Consider the following 18,000-nt stretch of genomic DNA (forward strand, 5'->3'; position numbering starts at 1 on the left):
ACATGCATGGTAGATGGTGGGGAACAGCTGGACATTGTATACTTGGATTTCCAGAAGGCCTTCGACAAGATGCCGCATAAAAGACTTACCCTAAGAGAAGAATACATGGAGTTGCAGGGAATGTACTAGCATGGACAGAGGACTGGTTAACCAATAGAAAGCAGAGAGTTGGGATAAATGGGTGTTTCCAGGGTTGGAGATCAGTGGTGAGCAGGGTGCCGTAGGGGTTAGCGTTGGGCCTGCAATATGGGAGACCAAGTGTAATGTATCCAAGTCTGCTGATGACACTAAATTGAGTAGAAAAGGAAACAGTGCAGAGGACGTGGAGGGTCTGGATAGGTTTAGTAAAGGGGCAAGGGTCTGGCAGATACAGTACAATGTTGGGAAATGTCAGGCTATCCATTTTGGAAGTAAAAATAGTAGGTCAGAATATTATTTAAATGGTAAAAGTTTGCAGCATGCTGTTAGACAGAGGGACTTGGGAATGTTAGCATATGAATTGCTGAAAGTTATTTGCAGGTGCAAGAGGTAATCAGGAAGGCACACGGACTATTGGATTTCATTGCTGGGGGGGGGGGGGGGGGGGGGGTGCGGGATTTACCCTCTGAGGAGAGGTTGAGCCATTTGGGTCTGTCTCACTAGAATTTAGAAGAAAGAGAAGGGATCTTATAGAAACGTATAAAGTCTATAAGATCGAGGCAGGCAAGTCATTTCCGCTAGTGGATGAGTCTAGGATTAGGGGACATTGGCCTCAATATTAGTGGGGGGGGGGGGGGGGGGGGGTAAATTTGGGACAGAAATGACGAGGAACTGCTTTTACCGAGAGAGTAATGAATCTATGGAACACTCTGCCCAAAGCAGTAGAAACAGCTTCATTAAATATATTCAAGACACTTAGGTGGGTTTTTGCATGGTAGGGGAATTAAGGGTTATGGAGATAATACAGGTAGGAGGAGGAGCAGAGATGACGGATAGATCAGCCATGATCTTAATGAATGGCATAGCTGCCAAATAGCCTACTCCTGCTTCTATTACTATGAAACTATTAGAAGAGTGAAGTGCATGATACACGCATGTAGTCACTGTTGGATCGTACAACCAACAAGCTCACGTTATATTGACTGGACAATCCATCTTCATGGTATCAGTTGAGGGATTAAAAATAGTGACCAAGGCATTAAAGGTTTTTCAGTTGTTCCTCAAAAGCATTGTGGTTTCTTTGAGATCTGCTCTAGCAGTTTTGGCCTTGTATTTCACCCACAAGGTAGCATCTTTGACAGTGCAGCACATACTCAATACAGCTGACATTATGCAAAGTGAAGGAAGAGATTTTGAATCCACAACTTGGAAACTCGGGTTGATAATATGGGTGTAAAAATTAGAGACCATAAGAAATATGTGATAAGTTTAAAATCTTTGACGTTGGAACATGCTTTTGAATACCAAATTCTGAAGCCACTAGACTTAACCATTGCTCTATTTTTTCCTTTAATGATCCAGCCTGTCAGAAGTAGTACATTAATCAGCATTAAATAATTACTTCCAAAAGATTGATATGTTGCTGTTTCCAGCATTTCCACTGTTCTTTGTTTCTTTGGAAACTGATAGTGTAAACACTACATAGGAATACACTAATAGAAATATGGCCACCTTAACAGACAGCATCGTTAAAATACAAATCTAAATAAATGTAATCCAAGCATTCAACTCAAATGTGACAGAAAACAATTTTGCTGCTACTGATGTCCCACAAATTCTTACAAATATATCTCATATTGAACTGCTATCTATTTTCTGAATTTATTTCATTTAACGTCTCAAACCTAAAGGCAGGGCAGTGCTGTGGTTACCCCTACGAGAAAAGCTAGGTGTACCTGTGACAGGCAATTAGCATTTTCCTTTAAATAAAAGCTTTGGCATCCATCTCTTCCTAAAATCTATACCTAATGCATCCCTTGGAATTTCTATTGCTCCAATTTCCTTATGGATTTTCATATCACCATTTTCTGAAATGTAATGGTCTGTATGAGGTAGTATAGGTATCTACTGAAACTATCGTTTCTCAGATCTTCAATTTCGCTGCTCAACTAGAAATGTCTTTAAAGAGATACTATTTCAGAATTCTCACAAAGTCACGATTGCTGTCATGTTTTCAATTTTTTCCTAACTTCAATGATCGAAATCATTAATCTCATACCAGTTCTTTTTAAAATCACACAAATTCAACAAATACCTGATTTATGTTTCTTTCTTATAGTCCTCAATTTTAGCTGGTAAATTTCAACGACAGTCCAGCATGCTCGAAGGATTGGTCATCAGCATGAACACTTGCATTGTTTGTAGATTGCTTTTCTGACCAACTGGCATACACATTCATATGTGTATCCATAAAAATACTAAAATTAAGGTCCAGGCATTTGTTTTCCCCCCTATTTCATCTACCCAGCTACCTCTTCAAATGAGGTGAAATATCTTCTCACTTCATTGTCTGGAAAATATAGAGATCTTTACATTGCTGAGGCTAAACGCCAGCGCGCGGACACCGCCTCCTACTGCCCCCTTGACCACTACCCCACCTCCCACCACCAAACCATCATCTCCCATACCATCCATAACCTCATCACCTCAGGGGATCTCCCATCCATCGCCTCCAACCTCATAGAAATGGGCGGTGCGGGGTTGTGGGACTATCTCCTGCCCAAAATCCACAAACCTGACTGCCCCGGCTGACCCATTGTCTCAGCCTGCTCCTGCCCCACCAAACTCCTCTCTGCATACCTCGACACGATCCTGTCCCCCTTAGTCCAAGAACTCCCCACCTACGTTCGGGACACCACCCACGCCCTCCACCTCCATGATTTTCGCTTCCCCAGCCCCTAATGCCTTATCTTCACCATGGACATCCAGTCCCTATATATCTCCATCCCCCATCACGAAGGCCTCAAAGCCCTCCGCTTCTTCCTTTCCCACTGAAGCAACCAGTACCCTTCCACTGACAGAACTGGTCCTCACTCTGAACAACTTCTCTTTCCAATCCTCCCACTTCCTCTAACCAAAGGAGTAGCCATGGACACCCGCATGGGCCCCAGCTATGCCTGCCTCTTTGTTGGATATGTGGATCAGTCCATCTTCCGCAGCTACACTAGCACCACTCCCCACCTTTTCCTCCGCTACATCGATGATTGTATCAGCGCTACCTCACGCTCCCACGAGGAGGTTGAACAGTTCATCCACTTTACTAACACTTTCCACCCCGACCTCAAATCCACCTGGACCGTCTCAGACTCCTCCCTCCCCTTCCTATCTCGGGCGACCGACTCAACACGGACATTTACTATAAACCGACCGACTCCCACAGCTACCTAGATTACACCTCCTCCCACCCTGCCCCCTGTAAAAACGCCTTCCCATATTCCCAATTCCTTCGCCTCCGCCGCATTTGCTCACAGGAGGACCAATTCCAATACCAAACAACCCAGATGGCCTCCTTCTTCAAAGACCACAATTTCCCCTCAGACGTGGTTGATGCTATCCACCGCATCGCCTCCACTTCCCACTCCTCCGCCCTTGAACCCCACCCCTCCAATCGCCACCAGGACAGAACCCCACTGGTCCTCACCTATCAACCCACCAACCTCCAGATACATCGTATCACCCTTCGTCATTTCCGCCACCTCCAAACAGACCCCACCAAAGATACATTTCCCTCCCCTCCCCTATCAGCATTCCGGACAGACCACTCCCTCTGCGACTCCCTCGTCAGGTCCACACCCCCCACCAACCCAACCTCCACTCCCGGCACCTTCCCCTGCAACCGCAAGAAATGCAAAACTTGCGCCCACCCCCCCCGCCCCAAGGGATCCATCCATATCCATCACAAATTCACCTGCACCTCCACACACATCATTTACTGCATCCGCTGCACCCGATGTGGCCTCCTATACATTGGGGAGACAGGCCTCCTACTTGCGGAACGTTTCAGAGAACACCTCTGGGACACCCGGACCAACCAACGCAATCACCCCGTGGCTCAACACCTCAACTCCCCCTCCCACTCCACCAAGGACATGCAGGTCCTTGGCCTCCTCAATCACCAGACCATAGCAACATGACAGTTGGAGGAAGAGCGCCTCATCTTCTGCCTAGGAACCCTCCAACCACAAGGGATGAACTCCGATTTCTCCAGTTTCCTCATTTCCCCTCCCCCCACCTTGTCTCAGTCCCAACCCTCTGACTCAGCACCACCTTCTTGACCTGCAATCTTCTTCCCGACCTCTCTGCCCACACTCCCTCTCCAGCCTATCACCCTCACCTTAACCTCCTTCCACCTATCGCATTCCCAACGCCCCTCCCCCAAGTTCCTCCTCCCTACCTTTTATCTTAGCCTGCTTGGCACACCCTCCTCATTCCTGAAGAAGGGCTTATGCCCGAAACGTCAAATTCTCCTGCTCCTTTGATGCTGCCTGACCTGCTGCGCTTTTCCAGAACACATTTTTCAGCACAAAACAGATGTTTAGTTGAATTAAATCCCACAACAGAATCAAAATTATATCAGAAAATGCCTCTTCTTTCCTCCTTTGCTCTCAGCTTTTCTCTAGCCAAATCATTGTCTATTACTCACTATTTATAGTTTGAGCTTTTTAAAAGTTTCATTATAGTTTCCAATGCTTTCTTTGTTTCCACAAGATATCATCCCTCCTTAATGAAGAAATTGTCTCCGATCACACCACCTCCTCCTCTACAAATCCTCATGTCACCTGAAGATTTTATACCCCAGAATACGGAGGTGCTAGTCCTCTCACAATCACATGTTTCTGTGATAGCAATGATGCCATCTTCCCAGGTATTAATCTGCACCCTCCCATCATCTGTCCTACATGCAACACTGCTTGTCTCAAATTAAACACCTTGCAACCTCTTGTATTAGTTTGAGTATATATGCTCTACCCACCAGACTGCCTCGGCTTTTTTCCTTTGCTTGACTGGAGTGTCACCCATTATTATACCTCCACACTGTATTCCATTCTCCTGTCAAAATTAGTTTAAACCTCCACCCTTCCACAAGGATAATGGTCCCATTGCTGTTCAGATTCAATCTATCAGACTTGTATGGATCCCACCTTCCTCAGAAAGAGACCCAATATTGCAGGAATCTAAAAACTTCCCTCCTTCAGACACATTAATTTGATTATTCCTGTACTCACTGGATTATTCCCAGTGCCACTTGACAGAGTTTGCAACCTTTGAGGTTTTGCTTTTCAATTTGCGACAGAACTCCCCAAGCTCTTGTTGCAAAACTTCATCTCTTTCGACCAAATGTAGCCACTAGTTCTTACTGTTCACTTGACTGTTCAGAATGCCCTGCAGTTGATCATCCTTGATGCTGGCCCCATGGAAATCAATCATCCTAGATCAACATCGGCAGCTATAGAAATGCCCTTCTATATCAGTCCCAACGGTGTCTCCTATCATTATTGCTTTTCCTCTCCAAGGAGGATAATTGATAGATATGGCTCCAAATATCACTGTCAAGAATTGTCCTAGGATAAGAAGCCAAGTATTTGAAGCAACGCATGAAACAGATCATTCTAAAGGGTGACTATGGTAAGGATGAGCATCAAGAAAGTATTTACTCATGGCCAAAGACCCAAGTCAACCCACGAGTATCTGGTTTGTGATTAGTTCAGCTGCTCGATACTGGGTGCCAATCAGGGTTTCGCATCAATTAGCTGAACTATTATTTAGAAACACTGGATAAAGCAAACAGCAATAGGACATTATCGTATTCCATTGAGGAAACTGGAGGTTAAGCATCAAGAATTCCAAGAAGTGACACTCACCTCAGTAGATAGCAGTTTCACTGATGGAGAGGGTTATATGGAAAATGCATAAATAATTTACTTACCCTCTTACATACAAAAGTTTAAGCTATATTAAAAGAATGCCAGCGTTATGGATAAAGAATAGGAATCTCTTGCAGAACAGATAAGAATGCATATGTGATATTTGTCATAAATATTATATTACACCAACATACCCAATTAACAGTGTTCCTTAGGCAGAGAATTAAAAGAAAATTAAATTCAAAAGCCATGGATCTGAAGAAATGGAAGAGATTGCAATGTCTATTACATTTTGTGGATATGGGCGTCAAGTTCAGCATATCCACAATGAAAGTAGTCAGGAAAAAAAAAAAAAAAAGAGTTTGTACTGGACAAAGTCATGGAAAGGAGGGTCATCACAGGCCTGGGGCTACCAAAATTATTAATAAATTAATAATTCTAAATTTCAGAACATACATGAGAACTTCATAATTATAGTAATGCACACTATTGCAGAAGATCCTTTCAACAAAGCCTTGCGCAAAAGAAAACATACTAAAATTAAATGCTGCTTAAAAAAAAAACGGTTGACCTGCCAAATACGTAGACATATAAAAAAGCCTTTACAGATAGCTTGGAGTTATAGACCAGACCAATTAATATATAGTTAAACCACAAGACTGCCTTAATTGCTGCATAATAATCCTCCAGAATATTTGCACACATCTAAAAGGGATTGATGAAGTACCATGTACTTCACGTGCCCATGTATTCAACAATTTGGAACCAGAGGAGTACAATTTAAGAACTCAAGAAATATATACCAATAAAGGTATGTACATACCAACACGAAAAATATCCATTGAGGGACTATTTTCTAATCACCAGCCATAAGAGGGATCCTTTGCCTGCAGTTGATTCATGGGTAATTTAACAGCGAGAGTCAGATGACTGAAGGGTAGCCACAGTAATGAGGACTACAGACATACCTGTGGGAAAACAAAAACTGATTCAACGTCCAAGGTGATGGTCAGGAAGTGAGGGTCATGGATTAACAGGAGTTACTAATACTGTACTTGACCCCATCACCACAAATCTAATACAGAGCAACCTTGATGATCCAAATATCAATTATCCAAACTTTGGATTATCCAAGATGATCTCAAGGTCCTGTAAAAACGTTACATCTAAGAGGAGTTAACCAAGACTGGTACGGCGATGGCATCTTTTGTTTACAATGATTAAAAGTGAATTTGGCTTACAAATGATTTGGATCTGAGCATAAGAGGTTTAGTTAGTAAGTTTGCTGATTACACCAAAATTGGAGGTGTAGTGGACAGTGAAGAAGGTTACAACAGGATATTGATCAGATGGGCCAATGGGCTGAGAAGTGGCAGATGGAATTTAATTTAGATAAATGCGAGGTGCTGAATTTTGTGAAAGCAAATCTTAGCAGGACTTATAGACTTAATGGTAAGGTCCTAGGGAGTGTTACTGAACAAAGACCTTGGAGTGCAGGTTCATAGCTCCTTGAAAGTGGAGTCGCAGGTAGATAGGATAGTGAAGGCGGCTTTTGGTATGCTTTCCTTTATTGGTCAGAGTATTGAGTACAGGAGTTGGGAGGTCATGTTGCGGCTGTACAGAACATTGGTTAGGCTTCTGTTGGAATATTGCATGCAATTTTAGTCTCCTTCCTATCGGAAAGATGTTGTGAAACTTGAAAGGGTTCAGAAAAGATTTACAAAGATGTGCCAGGATTGGAGGATTTGTGCTTTAGGGAGAGGCTGAATAGGCTGGGGCTGTTTTCCATAGGCTATAAAATCAATGATGGGCATGGATATAATAAATAGACAAAGTCTTTTCCCTGGGGTTGGGGGGGGGGGGGGGGGGGAAAGAGACTCCAGAACTGGAGGGCATAGGTTCAGGGTGAGGGGGAAAAGATATTTAAAAAAAGAGACCTAAGAGGCAACGTTTTCACACAGAGGGTGGGGTGGGTGCATGTATGGAATGAGCTGCCAGAGGAAGTGGTGGAGACTAGTACAATTGCAACATTTAAAAAAGGTATCTGGATGGATTTGGGCCAGGTGCTGGCAAGTGGGATTAGATTGGGTTGGGATATCTGGTCAGCATGGATGAGTTAGACCGAAGGCTGTGTTTCTGTGCTGTACATCTCTATGCCTCTATTGAAATGCTGCTGAGAACAATGACATTGTCCAAGCTGGGCATTGAGGTGAGCCCAGGCACCGTCTCAAAATGACTGACCTCCCTCCCTCCCCCTCCAAACGAAGGCAGACGTTATGACAATCTGGGCAAATTCTCAAATAAAGACCCTAGATCATGTCTCCAACATTGCCTTCTACAGGGCAGAGTTGCAGAACTTGTCAAAGTTGCAGAAGAATGTTGTGTGCTTGAACCTGCATGCGCTATTTTGAGACTTATCCCCAAAAGACAGCAGCAGTCTTGCTGTTGATATTTAGTCCAACTGCCGTCTACATTCTGTAACATCATTTTGTCCCAGAGTCAGTCCCATTGGGAAGAAGAGATAAGACACATCTGGCTGCTTCACTCCATCCGCTAGCTGGAAACGTGGAAAGCTGAAAGCACAGGGCATGGCCGGTGGTGGGGAGGGGGAGGGAGGATGTTGCTGCCTCGTCTCCTGAACTGGCAGCAGACTCAGCAAGTGCTTTCTCTGTCAATCCCAGTGAAATGGAGTAGCAGTGGTTACAGGCTTCAGCAATGCTGCAGCTCCCTTACACACAAAAGTGTGTCTCTGCTAAAACAAACCCTGAGACAGAGAGAGGGAGCAAGGCAGAGAGCGCAAAAAGGAAATTTCAGAAACCAGAGGAGAGGCATTGGATCAGTCATCCAAATAACCAATTAACCGAATGAAATACTGCCTGTCCACCTTGAATGGATAATCGGGTTCCTCTGTGGTATGTTTGTCCATGACAGTATCAGTAAGAGTGAACACCAACACCTTCCAGCAACTAAGTCCTATTTTCACAAAGATATCATCCATCATATCATGTACTACTACAATGCTAAATGGGACAGACTTTGAACAAGTCTAGCAACTCAAAACTAGACATACATGAGACAACATGGGCCATCCGCAGAATCATATTCAACCACAATCTCAGGGCCTGACATACACCCATTTTTAGATCAGAGTGGTGCTGGAAAAGCACAGCAGGTCAAGCAGCATCAGAGGAGCAGGAAAATCGATGTTTCAGGCAAAAGCCCATTCCTGAAGGGCTTTTGCCCGAAACATCGATTTTCCTGCTCCTCAGATGCTGCCTGACCTGCTGTGCTTTTCCAGCACCACTCTGATTTCCAGCATCTACAGTCCTCACTTTTACCTATATACCCACTTTACCATAACCATTAAGTAAGGAGATTAATCCTAGTTCAACTAAGAGTGCAGAAGGCTTTGCCAGAAACCACACCAGGCATAAGTAAAAATGAAGTTCTGACCTTTGAGTCAAAGAGAAGCACAGCATGGAAACAGACCCTTCAATCCTACTCATCTGACCAGATATTCTAAATTAACAATCCTATTTGCCAACATTTGACCCATATCCCTCTCACCCCTTCCTACTGCTGAACAAAGAGTTCTTGGCGTGGAGGTTCACATTACCTTGAAAGTGGAGTCACAGGTAGACAAGGTCGTGAAGGCGGTCATAAATGTTCTAACTGTACCAGTTTCCACCACCTTCTCTGGATGCTCATTCCATACACAGACACATTCTCCATCAACAGGTTGCCCCTTAGGTGACTTTTTAAACTCACTCATTCACCTTAAACCCTCGAGTTTCAGACTCCCCCTACCCTGGGGAAAGAAAAAGACCATGGCTGTTCACCCTATCCATGTACCTCATGATGTTATAAACACTGTAAAGGTCACCCCTCAGCCTCCGACACTCCTAGGAAAATAGCCCCAGCCATTTCACCCTCTGCAGATAGCTCCAACCCTGGCAACATCAGTCAATCTTTTCTGAACGCTTGAGTTTCACAACAGCGTTTGTATAGCAGAGAGACCAGAATTAAATGCAGTATTCCCACAGTAGCCTAACCAACGTCCTGTACAGCCACAGGATGACCTCCCAACTCAATGCAATTTTGATTCAATAAAAGGGAAGCATATCAAACACCTTCACGACACTCCCCAGGACCTGACCATTAAGTGAATAAGTCCTGCCCTGATTTGCCCTACCAAAATATAGCATCTCACATTTATCTAAATTAAACTCCATCTGCCAGTCCTTGGCCCATTGGCCCATCTGATCAAGATCCCATTGTACTCTTAAGTAACCTTCTTCGCTATTCAGTACACTTCCAATTTTGGTGTCATCTGCAAGCCTACTAACCATACCTCCTATTTTCCCATCTAAAATCATTTATCTAAGTGACAAAAAGTTGTGAACCCAGTACCAATCCTTGTGGCACACTGCTGGTCACAGGCTTCTAGTCCAAAAAACAACCCTCCATCATCACACTAATTCTGAGTCAATTTTGTATCCAAATGGTTCGCTCTCCCCGTTTGCCAATATGATCTGATCTTGCTCACTAGTCTACTGTGCAGAACCTTGTTGAACGCCTTGCTGACGTCCATACAATATCCATGGGTCTGCCTTCATCAATCCTTCAGAAAATTCAATCAAGTTAGTGAGATACAAATTTCCCCACACACAAAACTACATTGACTATCCATAAATCAGTCCTTGCCTTTCTAAAGGCATGTAAATCCTATTCTTCAGAATCCCTTCCAAAACTTACCACTGACATTTGGCTCACCAGTCTATTAGTTCCCGGATGTTTCTTTACCACCTTTCTTAAATAATAGCACCACGTTAGTCTTCTGGCACCTCAGCAGTGGCAATGGCACAAATATCTCAGCAAAGGACCCAGCAATCATTTCCCTATCTTCTTACAAAGTTCTGTGGTACACCTGATACACCTTTACGCTTTTTAAGACTTCCAGCCCTCCTCCTCTATAACATGGATATTTTTCAAGATATTTACTTCTCCAAGTTCTCTCAATTCCATCTTCTCCATAGTAAATACTGATAGAAAGTAAGTATTTGTTTCTTACTTTGCCCATTTCTTGCAGTTCCACACATAGGCAGCCTTACTCATATTTAAGGGGCTCTATTTTCTCCCTAGTTACTCTTTTGTCATTAACATATTTGTAGAATCTTGTAACCTTGACAAAAACACAGACAGGGCTAAGCGATCTCACAACCAGCAGATCTGACCTGAGCACTGCTGTCCTACCATATCCAGTTCTGAATTGTGATAGACAATTAAGAACAACTATCAGGAGGCAAAGGCTGCAAAAACATCCCTATCAAAAAAGGAGCCCACCAGATCAATGCAAAGGACAATGCTGAAGTGTTTGCATCCATCTTAGTCAGAAACGCCCAGTAGATGATCCATTTCACTTTCCTATGATCCCCAGCATCACAAATGTCAGTCTTCAACAAATTTGATTCACTCCTTATGATATCAAGAAGTGGTAGAAGACACTGGATAATGCAGAGGTTGGGGGCTCTGACATTTTGGCAGTAGTACTGAAGGCTTGCGCTCCAAAACTAGCAGCGCCATTCACCAAGCTCTTCCATGAATAGCTGCAATACAGGCACCTACCTAACGTGAAAAATTGTCCTCATGTTTGTCCACAAAAAGCTAGATAAACGGACGCAGCCAAGTACCACCCAAGTACGTTCCTGAGCAGCAATAAAAGGATATAATGTCAACAGTGTTACCAATTAGCACTTGCAATGGTATAACCTATTCACTTGCACTCAGTGTGGATTCCACCTGGGTCATGGACCCCTGACCTCATGACAGTCTTGGTCCAAACATGAAGGAAAAAACCTAAATTCAAGATGTGAGGTAAAAGCTACTGCCTTCGGCAAGTATGGTATCAAAGAGCTTTAGAAAATCTGCAGTCAGTGGGAATCAAATTCTCTGGTTGAAGTCACGCATAGTACAAAAGGAAGATCGTTGCAGTTCTTGGACGTCAATTATCTAAGCCCCAGGACATCTCTGCAGAAATTGCTCAGGATAGTGTCCCAGAACCAGGCATCTTAACTGCCTCATTAATGTCCTTCCCTCCATCATAAAAGGTCAGAAATGGAGATGCTCAATGATTGCACCATTTACAATTCCACATATACTAAAGCAGACTGCATCTCTTTCTAGAAACACTTGGATTGCACCCAGACATAGACTGAAAAGTGGCAACCACTGTTTGTGACATACAAAGAGCCAGGCAATGACCATTTCCAACAAAGACAGAATCTAAGCATTGCCCATTGATATTCAAATAGGACTACCATTATTGGACCCCTCACAATCAACAGCCTAGGGTGGTCATTGACCAGAAACAGAGTGTCATACACCCATCAACTTCCTGCTACCTACAAAAGCTACATCTGTATATCCTCTCAACTCCAAACTATCAACAATTCAAACTCCAATTACTGCTTATTAAAACAGTTGTTTACAATGCTTGCCATGGATATCAGGTTTCTTTTGTTTCAAAATTTACAGCCACTCTTTCAAATACTGCTTTCCAAATAGTTCGCTCTCATTTCAGTCTCCAGTTTTAAAAAAAGCAGCCCTTACTGTCCACTATCTACAGAGTACAAGTCACATGTGCGCTGGATGAGCACAGCTTCAACAACACTCCAGAAGCTCGGGACCAACCAGGTCAAAGCAGCCCATTAGACAGGCAGCTCATCAACTTCAAAACATTCAGTCTTGGCACCACCAATGCACGATAACAGCAATGTGTGCTATCTACAAGATGCCCTGCAGTAACTTTCAATGACTCCTTAAATAGCACCTTCCAAACATGTAACCGCCAACACCTAGAAGAAAAGATAGCAGATAGATTAGAACACCACTGCCTGTGATTTCTTCAACAAGTCATATATTTGGCAAAAACAGAAATAACAAGCCAGTTAGACTGACCTCTATCATGGAGAACATATTTGAATCAATAATTACCAAGGATAAATGCACTTAGACAAATCCAAAGTGATCACAAAGAGTCAGCATAGTTTTGTCAAAAACAAATCATGTTCAACCAATGTATTGGAGTTCCCAAAAGAATAACATGAGCTCTGGATAATGTGGTGCCTGCAGAAGTACTGTATTTGGGTTTCCCAAAGACATTTGACATGACGCAACCTAAAAGATTACTGCAAATAAAAAAAGAGCTTCAAGTATAGAGAGTAGCACATTCACATGGATAGAAAATTGGCTGGCAGAAAATAGAAAAAGCATAAAAGTGCGTTGTCTGATTGACAGGATCTGATGAAGGGGTCTTGCAGGGGTCTGTGCTGAGATCTGAACAGTTTACAATTTATATCAATAACTTAGACTAGGGAGCCAATGCATGTTATAGCAAAACTTGCAGAGGACACAAAGATAGTTGAAAAAGTATGTTGTGAACATGGTATAACAAGGATGCAGACAGCTCACTATAGGTCAAATGAGGTGATCAAACATCTGGCAATGTGAGAAAACATAAAGTTGTTTGCTTTGGCAAGAACAGCAGGGAATTATTTAAATAGAGAATACTGCGGAATTTCAAGGTAGAGAGAGATCTGAATGCTGTAGTGCACGAGTCTTAAAAATTAGTGTGCATATGCAGCAAATCATTTACAAGGCTTATGGATGTTATATTTTATAATGAGAGCAATTAAACATAAAAAGTAATGATTGCATACTCCAGATATATAAGAAACTGGTAAGACCACACCTCAAGTATAGCACGCAGTTTTAAATAAATACCTTGGTGATTCAGAGGAGTTTACTGGATCGATACAAGGACTGAGCACATTGTTTAAATAGGAAGGGTTGGACTGACAGGTCTTTTTTTCCCCCAAAGGATTTCCAAAAGAATGATGGGTGACTTGTTTGAAGTTTATAAAATCCTAGAAGGTCCTGACAAAGTGGATACAAATCTAGGAGGCACGGTTTAAAGAACTAGTGGTCACCCTTTTAGGGAAGGGTTTAGTAGCTTTTTTTCTCATCTTAGAAGGTTGTATGATTTTTGGATGCACAGAAGGCATTGGAGACAAAGTCACTGAACTTTGAGATAATTTGATTACCTTGCCTAACAACAAGAATGTAATGTAATCAAGGGCGACACAGTGGTTAGCACTGCTGCCTCACAGCACCAGAGACCCAGATTCAATTCCTGCCTCAGGCAACTGTCTGTGTGGAGTTTACACATTCTCCCCATGTCTGCGTGGATTTCCTCCGGGTGCTCCGGTTTCCTCCCACAATCCAAAAATGTGCAGGTTAGGTGAATTGGCCATGCTAAATTGCCCATAGGGGTAAATGTAGGGGTCTGGGTGGGTTGCTCTTCGGAGGGTCGGTGTGGACTTGTTGGGCCGAAGGGCCTGTTTGCACACTAAGTAACCTACTCTAATCTGAGAGAGAACACAAAAACCAAGGTAGATGGAAATTCGAAACGCTACAATATCAGCCATGATCCTATTAAATAGTACAGCAGATGTGAGATGCTGAATGGCCTACTTATACTCCTAATGTTTGTCTCCTAACTTGGATCCATATTGTTGTTCCTTCACTATTGCTAGGTGAAATTATAAGGACTGAAATGGTTCAAGAAGGCAACTTACCACCAACTTCCAGACATGTATGGACAATAAAGGCCAGCCTGGTGAGAAGTGTTAACTTCTTCAAAGTTGCAATGTGCATAGTTTACTAATTGACATTTACATTTTATATCTTGAATGCTTCCTTAGAAATTTATATTACAAAATTAAGTTAAATCTTAATTAATTAACTGCTCAGAAACAAAAATTGTTCTTACAAAATTAAAATTAATTTTATAAAAACAGGTGACCCAATAACACTGCACAAAATAATGGGAGTGTTGAAGTATGTGCCTGTTGATAGATTCTGATTTAACACACTGACGGATGTCATGATTTTAAACTACACTAGATTTTAAATAGGATAAGTATTTTTTCTTTTCCCAGAAAATATCAAACCTCTGAAATGCATTGCCAGCAACTGGAGAGAGTGTTGTCTCTACACTCCTTCAGGGGGAGCTGAACAGTTCTGGGACTTTTCCAGAAGACAATAAATAGCTTTACAGATAATACATGGTTAACATGACCTCTTGGTCTGACCTTGTTCATCTATAAAAAAAATCTGAACGAAACATTCCAGACTATTTTTCCTTATTGACTCGAAGACTTAACTTGTGCATTTGTCTCTCCCAGAAGTCATAATAGGCTATAAGGGGCATAGGGAACATCTGGTCAGGATCCATCAACTATATCATATCATATGGAGCAATTGACAGTTCAACTGTCAACTCAAATATCCACATATTCATATGTTTTCATGAAGTTCAATACTGTCCTGAAGTAAAATTCAAATGCTCAAATTACAGACTCATAGGAACATTTATCACCACTAATTACCAATCCAAACTTAAAAGTTAACAAAACAAAAGCAGCTGTTGCAGCCTGGCTAAGGTGATTTCCAACACAGATACATATATAGCCAAGCCATCGAAACACCTCTCCAAAACACCATTCCTAAAAATTTCAACACAGTAAGGATGACAGCTACATACCAAAAATATATTTTGCACTCCTCCAAAAATAGTTAAAATTTGAAAATGTATTCTGATAAATAAGACATTCCTTGTCTTAACTATAATGAACAACAGGAAACTGTAAGAAATATAAAAAAGATCACTTTATATCTCCAAGTTACATCACCTCCTGGTGTTAACGCTTGTAGGTTATTTTCTAGCTTAGAAAATAAATACACTGTTTGCACTCAACTCCGAACAGCAACAAGCTCAGTATACCAGAACGGCAACTATCTGCTAGACGTGTTAAACCAAATTATTAAGCCGAATAACAATACTTCTCAACATATTACTTAGCTTGTACTTGTAAAAAACAACGTTTGACAATTTCAAACGTATCAGCGTTTTCAGTGAAACAGAGGACCACGCTTACTATATGTAAACCACAATTCTCTTAAGCAAGCAACGCGAATCCAACAAACTAGGACCATAAAACTTTACAGCCCATTCTCCTTCGGGCAAAGCTGCTCGAACTTTTCTTAAACTATTGTTAAATAGCAGGGAAACGGCCTCAGAGGCTGAGTCATCCCCAGTGCAAACCTGCCAATGTAAGCAGCTTCACCGCCTGACCCCATGCCCAGGCATGCGACGGCCTCACAACGGGCTAATATGACCGGGAAGGGGGAATAAAAGCCCTCCCCTCCTTTCCTTACACGGTACTTGGTCGGCACCTTCGGCGGCCGTTTACCGTATCTACCAGCCCGAGGCCCGAGGTCGATGGAGGCCCTGTCAACTAAGTGAGCTGTCAAATTTTAGGCCTCACCTCCCAGTCGCAGCCCCGATCGTCGGAAGGAAGTAGGGGAGAGTGGGGGCTACAGATCCACCTGCTCCGGGAATTGTTATGTTAGAGGAAGGGGAGAAGGGGGGGGGGGGGGGGGAGACCTCAGCTGAATTCTCTCACCTGGCGACTGCCCACTCGGAAAGCAGCCTGACGCTCCTCCTCCCCTCTCCTGTTTTTGTTTCAAGTCAACAGCCGACAGGCGCCTGTGACGTCACCGCGCCTGCACCCGTCACCGCGGCCGTGGCCCGTCGGTCACACGCGCTCGATTCCGTCCCTTCATTCATGCGTTCATTCATTCATTCATTCTCCCTGCTTCAGACCGCCCTGTGCACCCGGGAGCCGGCGCGTGCACGAGGCAGCTCCACTGCCGCATCTTTTTAGGGGGTTGGGGGGTGAAGCGCTCGCTCTGATCCCGACACTAGAAAATCTTTTAACTCTGAGGTCGAGGTATTGTGGTATCATCAGAAGTACATTCTGTATCAAAACTGAAACTAAGTGAGATTTTGCAGCGTTTGTCAATTTGGGAAATCTCGCACAACAACAACGTGCCTATCCAGCGTCGCTTAATGGAAGATTTTGTATCTGACTACCTGTTTTAATTAAACAGTAAAGTAAATTTGTGGATGTGAGTTTAGAATCTGGGAAGAACTGGAGTAAAAGTAAAGTCAATTTATCCTGCTGGACTCTTCTCTCATGTGAGGGAGAGATGGTTTAACCAGAGGGTCACTATGCATCAGATAAGGGTTTTTTGGGGGGGAGGGAGGGAGTGGAGATTGAGAAGGAGATGTTTTTCACGAGAAGGGGTGCAGAGGATGTTCGCTACTTTTGATTTCGGAGAGGGTTGACTTATGAGGAGAGACTGAGTGGACTGGGATGATAGTCATTGGAATTTAGAAGAATGGCGGTGGAGGAAACTTAGAGAAACATATAAAATTATGATGGGAATACATAGGAGTAGAGAGAATGTTTCCACTGGCAGGTGAAACTAAGACAAGAGGGCATAGACTCAAAATTTCGGACTGAATTGAGAAAAAAACAGAGGGTTTTGAATCAATGGAATTCCCTGCCCAGTGAAGTAGTTGAGGCTCCTCAGTAAATGTTTTTAAAGATGGATAATTTTTTGAACACCAAAGGAATTAAGGGTTATGTTGAGAGGGTGGATAAGTGGACATGAGACCACGATAAGATCAGCCATGATCTTATTGAATGGCAGAGAAGGCTGGACTGGCTAGATACCCTATTCCTGCTCCTAATTCTTAACTCATGTTCACCTCTGCTGGCATGAAAACTGAACCAATAATCTTAGCATCACGCACCAGCTGTCCAGCCAATTGAACTAACCAATTCTCTATATATTTGAAGAAGAATTGTCATGGATTACATTCCTTCATTGTATATATTTGACGTGTGTACGTAGGAATCAGAAAACTCTGAATGGCATGTATATATTGAATTGGAGAGACTGGAAAATGGAATTATTTAGACATTATTGGGTTGACAAAATACTAGTCATATGATTTCATACAAAAACTGAGGAAAAACAATGGGTTATTTGCTGCTTTCTGGAAAAGCAAATCACCTTGAAAAATGTCCATGTTACAGAGGAGGAAGTGCTGGATGTCCTGAAATGCATAAAGGTGGATAAATCTCCAGGACCTGATCAGGTGCACCCTAGAATTCTGTGGGAAACTAGAGAAGTGATTGCTGGGCCTCTTGCTGAGATATTTGTATCATCATTAGTCACAGGTGAG

The 18,000-nt window shown here is 42.8% G+C and overlaps 1 protein-coding gene across 7 annotated transcripts in view; it reads right to left on the reverse strand.

Moving 5' to 3' along the window:
- The window catches only part of rb1cc1 (RB1-inducible coiled-coil 1), a 209,139-nt gene extending 192,700 nt beyond the window's left edge, over window positions 1–16,439 (reverse strand). For 4 of the 7 annotated variants that reach the window (XM_072570524.1, XM_072570523.1, XM_072570522.1 and 1 more), the window contains exons 1-2: window positions 16,370–16,439; window positions 6,667–6,811 (exon numbers count right to left, since the gene is read on the reverse strand). The gene's annotated coding sequence lies outside the window, so the exon portion shown is untranslated. Of the gene's footprint in view, window positions 1–6,666; window positions 6,812–16,231; window positions 16,344–16,369 lie in introns of those variants that run through there. The other 3 variants (XM_072570519.1, XM_072570520.1, XM_072570521.1) reach the window with 3 other exon arrangements.
- Between the last annotated feature and the right edge of the window lie 1,561 nt (window positions 16,440–18,000).

The sequence above is a fragment of the Chiloscyllium punctatum genome, chromosome 5, assembly GCF_047496795.1.
Source record: "Chiloscyllium punctatum isolate Juve2018m chromosome 5, sChiPun1.3, whole genome shotgun sequence".
NCBI lineage: Eukaryota > Metazoa > Chordata > Chondrichthyes > Orectolobiformes > Hemiscylliidae > Chiloscyllium > Chiloscyllium punctatum.